Here is a 14383-nt window from a genome sequence, read left to right on the forward strand (position 1 = left end):
GCTCAGCCCAAAAGAGCGACGTGGGCCCGCCCTCCTGTGGGTTCACCACCTGCAAAGGGGGCCATGGGGGTCGGGTGCAGAGAGGATTGGGTGCTGTTGAGGGCGGATGGCCCGGGCAGCCCGGTACGCGCTCACAAGTCCCTGGCTGTTGGCACATAGAATGTCACCTCTCTGGGGGGGAAGGAGCCTGAGCTTGTGTGGGAGGTTGAGAGATATCAACTAGAGATAGTCGGGCTCACCTCCACGCACAGCTTGGGCTCTAGTACCCAACTCCTGGAGAGGGGCGGGACGCTCCACTTTCTGGTGTTGCCCACGGGGAGAGGCGGAGAGCTGGAGTCGCATTGATTATTGCTCCCCAGCTTAGTCGCCATGTGTTACAGTTCACTCCGGTGAACGAGAGGGTCACATCCCTACGCCTTTGGGTTGGGGACAGGTCTCTCACTGTTGTCTCGGCCTATGGGCTGAGTGGCAGTGCAGAGTACCCGACCTTCTTGGAGTCCCGGGGAGGGGTAGTAGAGGGGGGTGATTGGGAAGCACGGCCTCTCCAATCTGAACCCGAGTGGTGTTCAGTTGTTGGACTTCTGTGCTAATCACAGGTTGTCCATCACGAACACCATGTTCGAGCACAAGGGTGTCCATAAGTGCACGTGGCACCAGGACACCCTGAGCCGGAGGTCGATGATTGACTATGTAGTCCGTATCATCTGACCTTCGGGTCCACGTGTCTCGGACACTCGAGTGAAGAGGGGCTGAGCTGTCGACCGATCACCACCTGGTGGTGAGTTGGATCCACTGGGAAGGGAGGAAGCCGGTCAGACCTGGCAAGCCCAAACGTATCGTGAGGGTCTGCTGCGAATGACTGGCAGAACCCTCTGTCAGCGAGGTCTTCAACTCCCACCTCTGGGAGAGCTTCTCCCAGATCCCAGGGGAGGTTGGAGACATGGAGTCTGAGTGGACCATGTTCTCCACCTCCATTGTCGATGGCGGCTGCTTGTAGCTGTGGTCACAAGGTCTCTGGTGCCTGTTGCGGCGGCAATCCCCGAACCCAGTGGGTGGATGCCGAAGTAAGGGATGCCGTCAAGCTGAAGAAGGAGTCCTACTTGTCTTTGTTGGTACCGGCAGGCCAAAGCATGCCGCAGCCCGTGCGGGTCCGCAGAGGCAAAACTTGGGGTCTGGAGGAGTTCGGGAGGCCATGGAGGAGGTACTATCGGTTGGCCTTGAAGACATTCTGGCAAACCGTCCAACACCTCAGAAGGTGCAAGCAGCTCTCCACCAGCACTGTCTACGGTGCAGGTGGGGAGCTGTTGACCCTGACTGGGGATGTTGTCAGGCGGTGGAAGGAATACTTCGAGGATCTCCTCAATCCCATTGTCACGTCTTCCGAAGAGGAAGCAGAGACTGGGGACTCAGAGGCAGACTCATCCATTACCGAGGTCGAAGTCACCGAGGTGGTTAGAAAGCTCCTCGGTGCCAAGGCTCCTGGGGTGGATGAAAACCGTCCTGATACCTTAAGTCTCTGGATGTTGTGGGACTGCCTTGGCTGACACGCCTCTGCAAACACCGCGTGGCAGTCAAGGACAGTGCCTCTGTATTGGCAGATCGGGGTGGTGGTCCCTCTGTTTAAGAAGGGGGACCGGAGGGTGTGGTCCAACTACAGGGGGATCACACTCCTCAGCCTCCCCGGTAAGGTCTATTCCAGAGTACTGGAGAGGAGAATTCGACCGATAGTCGAACCTCGGATTCAGGAGGAGCAGTGTGGTTTTCGTCCTGGTCGCGGCACACTGGACCAGCTTTACACACTCCATCGAGTGCCCGAGGGTTCATGGGAGTTCACCCAACCAGCCCATATGTGCTTTGTGGATCTGGAGAAGGCGTTCGACCGTATGGTTCGCATTGCCGGTAGTAAGTCAAACCTGTTTCCAGTGCACGTTGGCCTCCCCCAGGGCTGCCCTTTGTCAGCTGTTCTGTTCATTATCTTTATGGACAGAATTTCTAGGTGCAGCCAAGGTGTAGAGCAGGTCTGGTTTGGGAACCACAGAATCTCGTCTCTGCTGTTTGCGGACGATGTGGTTCTGTTGGCTTCGTCAGATCAGGATCTTCAGTGTGCACTGGGGCGGTTTGCAGCTGAGTGTGAAGCGTCCGGGATGAAAATCAGCACCTCCAAATCCGAGGCCATGGTTCTCGACCGGAAAAAGGTGCTTTGCCCTCTTCAGGTCGGTGGAGTGTCCTTGCCTCAAGTGGAGGAGTTTAAGTATCTCAGGGTCTTGTTCACGAGTGAGGGACGGATGGAGCGTGAGATCGATAGACGGATCGGTGCAGCGTCTGCAATGATGCGGTCGCTGTATCGGACCGTCGTGGTGAAGAGAGAGCTGAATAGAGGGGCAAAGCTCTCGATTTACCGATCGATCTATGTTCTGACCCTCACCTATGGTCATGAGATTTGGCTCATGACCAAAGGAACGAGATTGTGAGTACATGCGGCCGAGATGAGTTTCCTCCGCAGGGTGGCTGGGCGCTCCCTTAGAGATAGGGTGAGGAGCTCGGTCACTCAGGAGGAGCTCAGAGTCGAGCCGCTGCTCCTCCATGTCGAAAGGAGCCAGTTGAGGTGGCTCTGGCATCTTTTCCGGATGCCCCCTGGACGCCTCGCTGGAGAGGTGTTCTGGGCACGTCCCATCGGGAGGAGGCCCCGGGGAAGACCCAGGACAAGCTGGAGGGACTATGTCTCTCGGCTGGCTTGGGAATGCCTTGGGGTTCCTCCGGAGGAGCTGGGGAGGTGTGTGTGGATTGAGAGGTCTGGGCGGCTTTGCTTATTTATGTCATTTTAAGTTTGCACTTCTTAAGGCACCTTGACACTTGCACAAATTTGATCACCGCACTGGCACACAATGAGTAAACTTGTCATAAACGGTTGTAAACTGTGCATGGACTATATGTGGCTGCTACTTGTGTGAACTAGTTGTGAACATTGCACACCCTATTTGAAAACACTGTATGTCATTGTGCGCAGGGCATCTGAACGTGATATTTGATTATGGCGAGATGTTACATCTATAATAAACATAACTTTACAGATACATTATCTAACTCATAAGAAGGAATGAAAGTGCAACTGTTTTACCAATCCATTACAATTTATATAAAATAACGCAAAAGCCCCTCTATTAATCAATCAAAAACAATATTTACATTGTAACAGTGTCTGCAGAAGGCTTGCATGTGCGTGTACGAGCTTTTGACAAGAGTGGAAGTTAGCATTAGTGATTGATGAAAGTAAAGTCCAGCCGTCGTCCTCTGACTTGTCTAAAGAAAAATGACTGTAAAAGTGATGTGTTTTATTATTTTATGGCCCAGTCACACGGCACTAAACGAAGGGCAACGAAGCCCTAACTTAACAAGAAATCTGGACTTTCATTGACTTTCGTTGGCATCGTTGAACCTTCTCGCAGCTTTGCTCCTGCAGCTGGCCCCATGTCAGGATTTTTAAACTGTTGAAAAATTTGAACGAAGGGAAACGAAAACCTCAATTCCTCGGTGTTTTGTTTTGCTATCGTTCTTGACCTTTTTTACTCATTTGTTTAGTTTTTGTAACGTTATTGTTTAGTTTGACTTCGTTCAACCAGCTGAATGTTTTCACACAGTGCAGAAGCCGGTTTGTGAGCACTGAGGCTGCTGCTGCGTTCATGTACCGTCGGAAACTGCAAACTTTTAAGCAAAGGTGTCCTTTGACTCACAGCAAAGGTTCACTGTGTGCGCGCACACATGCATATGTGCGTACACGTAGCAGTTGATTATGAAAACACACATATATACACACACAGAGCAGTCATTTCCTCATGTCAGCACTTTTACACACACACACACGCATGTGAGATCAGTGAGCCTGGGAAAAAGAGGACGAGCAAAGGAGTGACTGAATTGGAGTGAGTGACCTCACGGATGGACACGCATGGCGTGAGTCCGGTCCATACGTTGGTTGTTCTTTGATGTCCTGTACAGGTCATGTCCAAAGGGAGGAACACAGCGCTGCGGTCTGTGTTTGCCATCCAGACATTTGGACATCAGGCAGTCTGCAGAGTCTTTTATGGCTGTCTGACAGCAGTCTGCGTCATCTACACACACTCTGGATGCGATCTGACAGATGTGGACGGGGCAGTCTGTCTGTGTTCCGACAATGCAGACCACACCTCTTTTTCTCACGACTGTGTCGGATTATGGCAATATTTGCCATGTCGGTACGGCTCTGGCAAATTCTTGCTATGTGTGACGGGGACTTAAAAGACTTTCATTAAAATATGTCGTCCTTATGCATGATGACAGAACAGAACATTTTAGAAATCATTTAAAATATCAGGGGCTGCACTGGTATATTTACTGTCTACATTTTTGTCAAAGTCAATTCTGAGTTGCTTTGGGAATTTTTCCCACAATCACAAATGTGCTCTGTTTGGTTACTCATTAATCTACTTACACAAATATATTGTGAATAAGAAAATACTGATAAAATCCACCAAATGCCTTGCTGGTGAAGAATCTTATAAAAACTGCAGATACCGAAAGGGGGCATGCCAAAAGCGACTCCAATTCTTGTGCCGCCTTCAAAACTGCTTCTTCAGTCCAAGACAAATTGAGGTGGCGGCACTGATACACCCTCCAGACCCATTAATTTACCTCAGACTGAAGAAGCCACTCAGATAAAAGGTGAAAAGCATTGAAGTATTGAAAAGAAGTTCTCCGTTGATTGCACATTCAAGTTAAGGTACCACAATCTGTGTAAGAATACTTTCATGGGCAACGGCCAATTTAAATATACCCAGATGACAGCTGAAGTTTAATTTCAGAAATGGTTTATTTTCAAGTTAATTATTGATACTAACCACAAATCCTGATTTTTGTGACTACACAAGCTTTGCGTATTTGGATGTTGTCCATCAGTTTATTTAAAGATTGTTGAAAATGGCACTTCTCTGACTCAATGTACCTGGAAGGCCGGGGTTGGATGGCCATCTCTGCCAATGCATAGGATTACTCACTCCTCTGTTTTTATTTATGAAACCATTTTTGGGAAATCTTCCTTCCTACACCTGTTTCTATATTAATCCAAAACACAGACATCAGTGTACCACAGTATGGAACGCTGGGATATTTTCTACTAATTCTTGTGATGTAGAAACCCTGGAAACAAAAAGGAACTTGTGAGTGCTAACCTCAGTTCTAGGGAAGATAAATATTCCGGTGATGTCCGGTGTTTTCAAAAAGCCATTTCTCGCATGGTTAAATCTGCCCAAGGTACATATACATATGCAGTATTACGGCCATCCTGACCAGGTCACTCTGACAAAAATGACTCTGAATAAAATGAAGTCACTATATGTGATCATTAGACCTCCAGTATTCCACATTTTCTAACTCAATAATTTTAGAAATTTCCTTCACCTTCTGATAAGAAACAGTGCACTACACAGTTTTGAACCACATTAAATTAATACTAATCGCTTCTTTATTTCAGTCTGAAGGTAACTTGCCAAAAAAAGGAATAATACACGTCAAACCTTCACCCCTGCTGATTACATATATTTGGCTCTTCACAGAGATCCATGTATGTCACCCTATTTAGAAGAGTACAGCACCCTACAGCCTCTTTCACATACGAGGTCTGTTAGAAAAGTATCCGACCTCATTATTTTTTTAAAAAACCATATGGATTTGAATCACATGTGATTACATCAGCCAAGCTTGAACCCTCGTGGGCATGCAAGAGTTTTTTCACGCCTGTCGGTGACGTCATTCGCCTGTGAGCACACCTTGTGGAAGGAGTGGTCCAGCCCCCTCGTCGGAATTCCTTTGTCTGAGAATTTGCTGAGAGACTGGTGCTGTGCTTGATCAAAAACTGTGAGGCACATCCGAGTGGACACCATTTGAGAAATTCAGCTGGTTTTCTGTGAAAATTTTAACGGCTGATGAGAGATTTTGGATTGTTTCTATCGCTGTAAGGACTTCCCACAGAGCGGGACGTCGCACAGCGCTCCGAGGCGACGTCGTCATCCTGTTTCAAGCTGAAAACCTCCAAATTTAAGCCTCTGTTGACCCAGGACGTCGTGAGAGAACAGAGAACTTTCAGAAGAGGTCGGAATCAGCAGTTTATCCGGACATCCCACTGTTAAAGGAGATTTTTTTTTTAATGAAAGACGTGCCCGCCCGCCACAGGAAAAACACCTCCGTTGGAAGCCTTAAGGACACGTTGGAACATGCCCTGCTGTTAAACAATTTCTCAGATACTCACTCAACTGAAAGCCACCAAAAGCCGCCTGGATTTTACAAATGGTTATCAACACGGAGGTCTTCTGAAAGTTCTCTGTTCTCTCAAGACGTCCTGGGTCAACAGAGGCTTAAATTTGGAGGTTTTCAGCTTGAAACAGGATGACGACGTCGCCTCGGAGCGCTGTGCGACGTCCCGCTCCGTGGGAAGTCCTTACAGCGATAGAAACAATCCAAAATCTCTCATCAGCCGTTAAAATGTACACCGAAAACCAGCTGAATTTCTCAAATGGTGTCCACTCGGATGTGCCTCACAGTTATTGAAAAAATTTTGATCAAGCACAGCGCCAGTCTCTCAGCAACTTCTCAGACAATGAAAATCCAACGAGGGGGCTGGACCACTCCTTCCACAAGGCGTGCTCACAGGCGAATGACGTCACCGACAGGCGTGAAAAAACTCACGCATGCACACGAGGGTTCAAGCTTGGCTGATGTAATCACACGTGATTCAAATCCATATAGTTTTTAAAAAAAATAAAACTGTCGGTTTCTTTTCTAATAGACCTCGTATATATACTGCAACCCTGAAATTACCTTGATATGACCCAGAGATGCATCATAACATAATGTATGTATGTATGTATGTATGTATGTGTGGATGGATGGATGGATGGATACCCCCCCCCCCCCCCCCCCCCCCCCACACACACACACACACAATGCCAGTAGGGTGGGTCAGTGGAATTGGCTAAACTGATGCTACGCTGACGTTAACATGACGCCTCTACTGTACAAAGTCCATGTAATGTCTGATTCCGCCCACTTATGAATAGTTCTGGCCACTGTCTGAAAATTGGGGCAAATAAAGTCAAGACTTGCTAAGAATGATGCAAATTATGATAAAAGAATGACATTTGGTATTATTACCTTCCAGAGGTCTCTGACCAATTCTGCCAGATTAGCCATTCAAAATTCCAAGATGGTGGCCAGTTTTCAAGATGGCCACCAAAATTTCTCACAGAAACAAGTTTTGCTTAGACACTTGGATATTAGGTATGGGTATTGATAAGATTTTATCGATAGATGCCATTATCAATTCCGCTTATCGATCTGATTCCTTATCGATTCCCTGTGAATTTTCTGTGTACTAAAAGTAGGCTTTACAGGTTTTCTGTGTCTACAACATTTTATTGAGTCTTAAACTAAATAAATATAAAATTGATCACTTGATCCTTGATCTTTGGACATTAATAAACTTGACATGGTGGATCCTTGATCTCTGGACTAGGACTGCAGCTATCAATTATTTTAGTAATTCAGTGTTCTATCGATTATTCTGGCAATTAATGGAGTAATCAGATAAAAAGTACTTTTGTGTTTTTAATCAGCATCAATAGTCCAGGGCTCTCCCTAAGCAATGGCACAATGTTGCTGTGTAAGTGTTGACATTTTGCTGAAATAGCGATGGGATGTGATTTGTTTTGTTTTTTCCCCAAATTGTAAAATTAACCATTTTTGAGGTTTTGTTTTTAAAGGTTGGTGGACTGGGTCCCTGCGTTAAATTTTTTAATCCCTCTTTCTCTGCAATTCAGCAGATGCATTTCAGCTGGAGGTTGAACATGTAAGACTCGCAGTCAGTTTTATTATTATTATTTTATTTAAGTTACAGTGTTTGTGAAGCATTGTGCGTTATGATTTAATTTGTTTATTCAGCAGATAATACATACAAACACGCAACATGCAAATATGACATTATAAACCAGGATAACACATGAAAGGATAAACACTTATTTCCAATGTGTCCTTAAAAAGCGAAACACTCAATGCCAGTCTGAGCAAAACCCAGAAGAAAGAGTGGACTTTTTGCTGAGAGGATCTTCTTTCAGAGAGTGTTTATCAGTGTGGCCGGGGACGGAGGTGTGACTCGCCCGGTCTGACAGGAGTGCTGACAGCCCCTCACACCGGGCAGAGAGTGACAGCAGCCGGCCGCCGGGCAAGTCACCTCCCCACGTAGAGCGGACCGTGTGTTTTTTAAAAATCCACAAACACACTGCTTCGCCTTAAATGTGCAGTCAGTCTATTTTAGATGATCAGCGTGGACCCTCTTTCTTTTAAAAGGCTTTATTTTGCTCTGTGTGTTGCGTTTGAGGGTCTGTAATCAACATAGAGAAATAATAATTTTCCTGACAAACACCCTCAAAAACAACGGCCGCTCTTAAGGACCAATAAGGGAATCGTTAAGCAACTGATGTCGGTGGATCGAATGAATTCTTGATTGACTGATTGAGTGATTTAGAAATTCCATACAAAACATAAACAAAATAACATGTTTAAACATATGCCTAAAACATTTCATGGAATTTCAAGGATAACACAAGAAAGTCGAACAACTTATTTCCATTGTTCCATTTATGTGTTTTATGTGTTTATCATAATTTGCACGATTGTTCTGTTGCCCACCAAAAAGATTATCAGCACGTGAGTGGGCATGGCAATAACTGGTACAAAACCAGAAGAATACAAGCATTCAAAAATGAAAAAAAAGCAGCACTTTCACGAAGACACCAATGGAAACTTTCTAACTTTCTTTTCAGCTAGGGACTTTGACGAGGGTGGTCGCATCTCTTCCACTCTCCCTTATCTCTGTTCTCGGCTTTTAACCTTCACGTCCCTACTTCACCAGACTGTGAATTCCTCAGATTATATTGGATTCTAGATCTATTGGACTACTATTGGATTAACCATGGAATTGATCAGCTGGTCTCTGAACACTATTGAAACCATTTTTTCTACAGGAAGGTCAGGACCGGGGGATCCTACCTGCCCAGATGGAACGTATCCTGCGGGCTATGTTCTCGACTCCTGGAGTCTCCGGCGTGTGCATGCTTGGCACCTTTCTCCATTGAGGACGTCGATGATTTATTCATTTTTGGTCTTATGGTAGCAGGGCTGGTACTTTTTGGCTTATGTGCTGCCCTGATCCACCGGATAATTGTGTAAGATGGCTGGCATCAAAAAACCACGGGCCCACGCTTGTCCGTCATGATTAACGAGGTTGGCAAGGCAGTGCATTCTCAGATTAAAAAAGTGTTTTTCACTGCTCAAACCATAACATTACAGGATTATCAAGCCTGAAGGTCAAATTGCCCAACTGCTTTCCTCCAGAGGAATTTTTTTCAGCCTGGGGAACATTGGCTGTTTCTTATCTCAACTCACAAAGACAATAAACTGCTTTTCACAGGACTGAAGCATGCTCCATTCCCTTCCCCCACCCGCCTCCTCCCCGCCAGCAACACTCCCCTTTCCTGCGCCTGCTAAAGTCACTCCTTTCCTCTTCAGCGGGGGCGGTGCAGTTTTAGCTGCAGCCCACGTCTCCCCCCCCAAAGCTGACGGCGGCGCATCTCAGGGTTGCTGCGTGACCTTCACCCACTTGCCTCAATTCGGATAACAAAGTTCTTCAAACTTAGTGCACATAAACAATGTCAAATGTGTATGTGCTGTTTTTAATTCTGATGTGTGCCATTATTACAGTAAACAAGTAATAATTGTGGACTAAATGCTGTCTGAGGTAACTGGAGTGTAAACATAATTTCTCCACTGTGAGATCAATCAAGTATATCTCATCTCATCTAACTGGGGAGATGGCAAGATTCTACAACCTTTGTCGATATGGGAAAATCTCAAAATCATCAAAGACAAGCACAAGGGTTTCCACAGTGAAACTTCTGCCTCCTCATACTCTACATAGCCATCATCCCGAAACCAAACAGAGCATTTTGGGAGGTGATGGTCCAGTGGTTAAGCAGCGGGCTTCATACGAGAGGATCCTCGGTTCAAAGCCCAGTCTGGCCGAACAAACGCTACGGACCCATGAGCAAGGTTGTTAATCTCCAAGATGCTCCTGGTGTGTTGTGAGCACCTTGCATGGCAGCACCCTGACATCAGTGTGTGAGTGTGTCTGTGTGAATGTGAGACATCACTGTAAAGTGCTTTGAGTGTCCAATATAAATGGAAAAAGTGCTATATAAATGCAGTCCATTTTACCATTTTTTGGAAGTGCAGTGCAAAAAAAACATGCATGACCCAGAGGCAACATCCAGAGCTACCAACTGCAAAATGGTCAGTTAAAGTAACTACTATATATGTGACATCTACCTTAATTTTTGTCCCTTGCTAAATCAAACTGAGTATTTCCAGTGGGTGAGTTCATGCCTGTTGTGGACAATCTCCTGTTGTCTGCTGCTTGTGTGAAAGGGCAACTCCGGGCAATAATTCTATGAGAATAACATGGAACCACAACTCCAGAGCCAACCAACGCACAAGATGCATTTTGGCAAATACCAGGCCTGTTCAGATGGGCTGAGGCGACTGAGAGCATCGGTATTTATTGTATGCATGTAGAACACAGATGGCTGGCCTTAATGAGTCATCCATGTTTGGTGGAACAGACTCTAATCTATGAACACTGTCTGGAGTTCATATCAGTACATGAGACAGACACACATAAATCACTCCAGGTAAAATATTTCATGTAGATTGGTGGACAATAGAACATAATAATATGTTCCTTCTTTCAGAATTACTCATACCCCCTATCTTATAACAAGCAGACACAGGGACAGTTGTACTGACTTGTTTCCAACACCATCTAATTATTATAATATCATAATATTAAATATTATAATATTTAAGTAATATGACTAATTTTATGAAAATAATGTGCTTCATAATGGCAGTGTTCCATAAAAACATTGGCTTCATTATGTATAATATCTCATGATTTATGGTGAACAATATGGTGATTAAGACTTAAAAAAAAATCATAGGAAACAATGTGTCACTCTCCAGTCACTATTTTCTTTTCTTTCTCTGCCTTGCTAACAGGAGCCCTGGCCTTGTGTGCTCTGTGAATTTGTTGTTTGACCACCAAACATCAGAGAACAAGACCCCAGATTACTTTACACGACAGCAGGGTTTTAGTGCCAGGAAACCAGAGACGGAACATTAAATGCTGGTGCTGTCCTCTGGATTAGGACACGCTGGCCAAACCACAAAACTGACTCTGTGCTACTTTCCTTATACTCCTCCATGGTGACAAAGGCAGCAGCAGTAAATACTGAAAGAAGTTCACAAAAGTATCTTTTAAAGCTTGCAGGAGACAGCTGGCATACCATCAAAGGCAACAACACATATGGTGCAGTGACAGCGCATGCATCACCGCCTGTCTGCAAAAGTTCCTTTTGTTATTCTCAAAGCTTTTTCTCTTTGTTTACTTGTGAAAACAGAGTTCATGTGTCTGAATATCTCTGGCAGTGTCAATGTCAGAAAAGTGGAAAATAAAATGACTTGGAGAAGATCAGAGGATGCCAATGGATTTCTGCTGGTCATACGGTAATCAGGTTCTAATTCAGCCATTAGAGAAACAAGGTCTCCATAGTAGTTACTGTAAACTACAATGTGATTCAAAATTAATTAAAACATTTGTTGAAGACGTCGTATTAAAAACAACACCAAGAACAACAATAACAAGAGCACTGTGCTCATAGAGCTCAAACCTCCACCAACACAAGTTTAGAATTCCACAATTTTTTACCTTGGAAAAACATTTCAAGGTCAAACTCCTGTTTGAAGTGGCTCTTCATAAGCTGAAATATACAGTGGGGCCAAAAAGTATTTAGTCAGCCCCTGATTGTGCAAGTTCTCCTACTTAGAAAGATGAGAGAGGTCTGTAATTTTCAACATAGGTACACAGACAAAATGAGAAAAAAAAAAAAAATCCAGGAAATCACATTGTAGGATTTTTAAAGAATTTATTTGTAAATTATGGTGGAAAATAAGTATTTGGTCAATAACAAAAATTCAACTCAATACTTTGTAACAATCTTTGTTGACAATGACAGAGGTCAAACGTTTCCTGTAAGTCTTCACCAGGTTTGCACACACTGTAGCTGGTATTTTGGCCCATTCCTCCATGCAGATCTCCTCTAGAGGAGTGATGTTTTGGGGCTGTCACTGGGCAACATGGACTTTCAACTCCCTCAACAAATTTTCTATGGGGTTGAGGTCTGGAGACTGGCTTGGCCACTCCAGGACCTTGAAGTGCTTTTTACGGAGCCACTCCTTCGTTGCCCGAGCGGTGTGTTTTGGATCATTGTCATGCTGGAAGACCCAGCCATGTTGTATCTTCAATGCTCTTACTGATGGAAGGAGGTTTTGGCTTAAAATCTCACGATACATGGCCCCGTTCATTCTTCCCTTAACACAGATCAGTCGTCCTGTCCCCTTTGCAGAAAAACAGCCCCAAAGCATGACGTTCCACCCCAATGCTTCACAGTAGATGTGGTGTTCTTGGAATGCAACTCAGAATTCCAAAAAGGAATGTTAAAATCAAATATCCGCTACATAATACGGATCAGATGCAGATCAAAATTAGTCTGTTCAATGAGAGTGCCAGTTTGCACCTCAGTGTCACAAATGAGAGTGACTGAGGTACTTTTGATTGAGATATGCCAGAGTTCTTTTGGGAAAGGGGGCAAATAATTAACTGTAAGCACTGTTAACCAACCAAAGAAGAAGGGGAAAAAGGAAAAAGAAAACCTTGTTAGCTAACACACCAGGAGCAAAATGGATACATTTTTAGTACGTAAATCTACCAGTGAGAAAAAAGTTTGGGGCAACCAAAGAAAGAAGAAAACAGAGGATGATATTCATTTGCTCCTCTCCACAGTGCATCCTCACATCAGCCGCCTGTGCGCGTCAAAGACCCAGACTCATTGTTCACATTAAACAAGAGGTGATACTAGATGAGAGACTAAATATGTATAAAAGTTTAATTAATATTATTTGCGTTAAAATGTTAGTTATGCCAAAGATGTTTAAAAACACAGAAATGTTTAATGCTTAAAGAAATGATGTTTAAAATATGACAAAAGGTAAAAAATAGAAGAATAGAAAGTTCTTTAAAATCACATTTAAAATGTTTGAAAGGTGTAAAATGAGTGAAAAAATAGAAAATATGTGCATTTGATGACATGCACGTCAACATCTACATGTTTCCTCCTAACAAACAAAAGGGTTCTTGCCAGCGATGGAAATGCAAACCAAACCAGACTTAACTGCACCAACCTGCATCATACTGTGCCGTACTGACCCAGACCACTTGGTGGAAACTAGGCCGTCAGCATACGCTGAAGAAATCATCAGGGCGGGACAACTGCATAACGTATTTCACGTATCCAGTGTTTTGCCAAATTTTTCATAAGTTGGCATACGCTGGCTAAATTGTGAAGGTGTGACAGGGCCCTTAGTTATATGAAAATAAGTAAGATGGACAAATAAATGAGCATTGGATGACATACTGGATGTTATCTGATGTAGTTCGGACAAAAAAAAAAAAGTACTACTAAGAAGGGACATCATGAGAACAATTTTCTGAGCTGCAGTCTGGACAAAAAGAACGGTGAAGAGAGTAAAAAAAAAAAAAAAAAAAAAAAAACACACACACACAAAAAAGCCCAGAAACATGAAATAACAGATGTGAAACAAAGATTCAGAAATGTAATTAGCATCTGCTAATTGCTCTCATTAGCACAGATAGCTCAGATTTTGCAGAATCTTGGATGGACCATCTTAATTTGAAAATATAAATGGAGACTGCAGAAGTGTGTGGTTTAAAAGTCGCACAGCAGTGGTACTGCTGATAAGGCCAGTCCTTATCAAAAACTTCCCTTTGCTCCAGCGCATTTACTGTGAGATAAAAAATTGCTGGAGTAACTAAAGGATAAAATTTTAAAAGGAGGAATTAGATCCCAGAGATGCAGGAAACAGCCACCCGTGTCTGATAGCAAGAGAGCAAAGATTTTATCATTTGCATGCTTTATAAATGTGTCTGGACACGCAAGCATGAGGAGCACAACACCATTAAACCGATGTGATTCACATTTCCTGCGAGAAATCAAATATCCACCCGGACTGAAAGTTGATGGCAGCATGCACCACTCTATCCTTCATCTCATCCATCCGGTAATAAGCTTTGTATTGATGAAACACCTATGAAAGGAGTCCACTCTGGATGCTTAATGACAGCAGACAATTTCTTTTAGAAAACACTTAACAGAGGTATTGAGGA

General features: G+C 44.1%; 1 protein-coding gene across 3 annotated transcripts in view; it reads right to left on the minus strand.

Moving 5' to 3' along the window:
• The window catches only part of dph1 (diphthamide biosynthesis 1), a 275495-nt gene that overhangs the window by 210150 nt on the left and 50962 nt on the right, over positions 1-14383 (minus strand). The window lies entirely within an intron of this gene.

Source organism: Thalassophryne amazonica, chromosome 4, assembly GCF_902500255.1.
Source record: "Thalassophryne amazonica chromosome 4, fThaAma1.1, whole genome shotgun sequence".
Taxonomy (NCBI): domain Eukaryota; kingdom Metazoa; phylum Chordata; class Actinopteri; order Batrachoidiformes; family Batrachoididae; genus Thalassophryne; species Thalassophryne amazonica.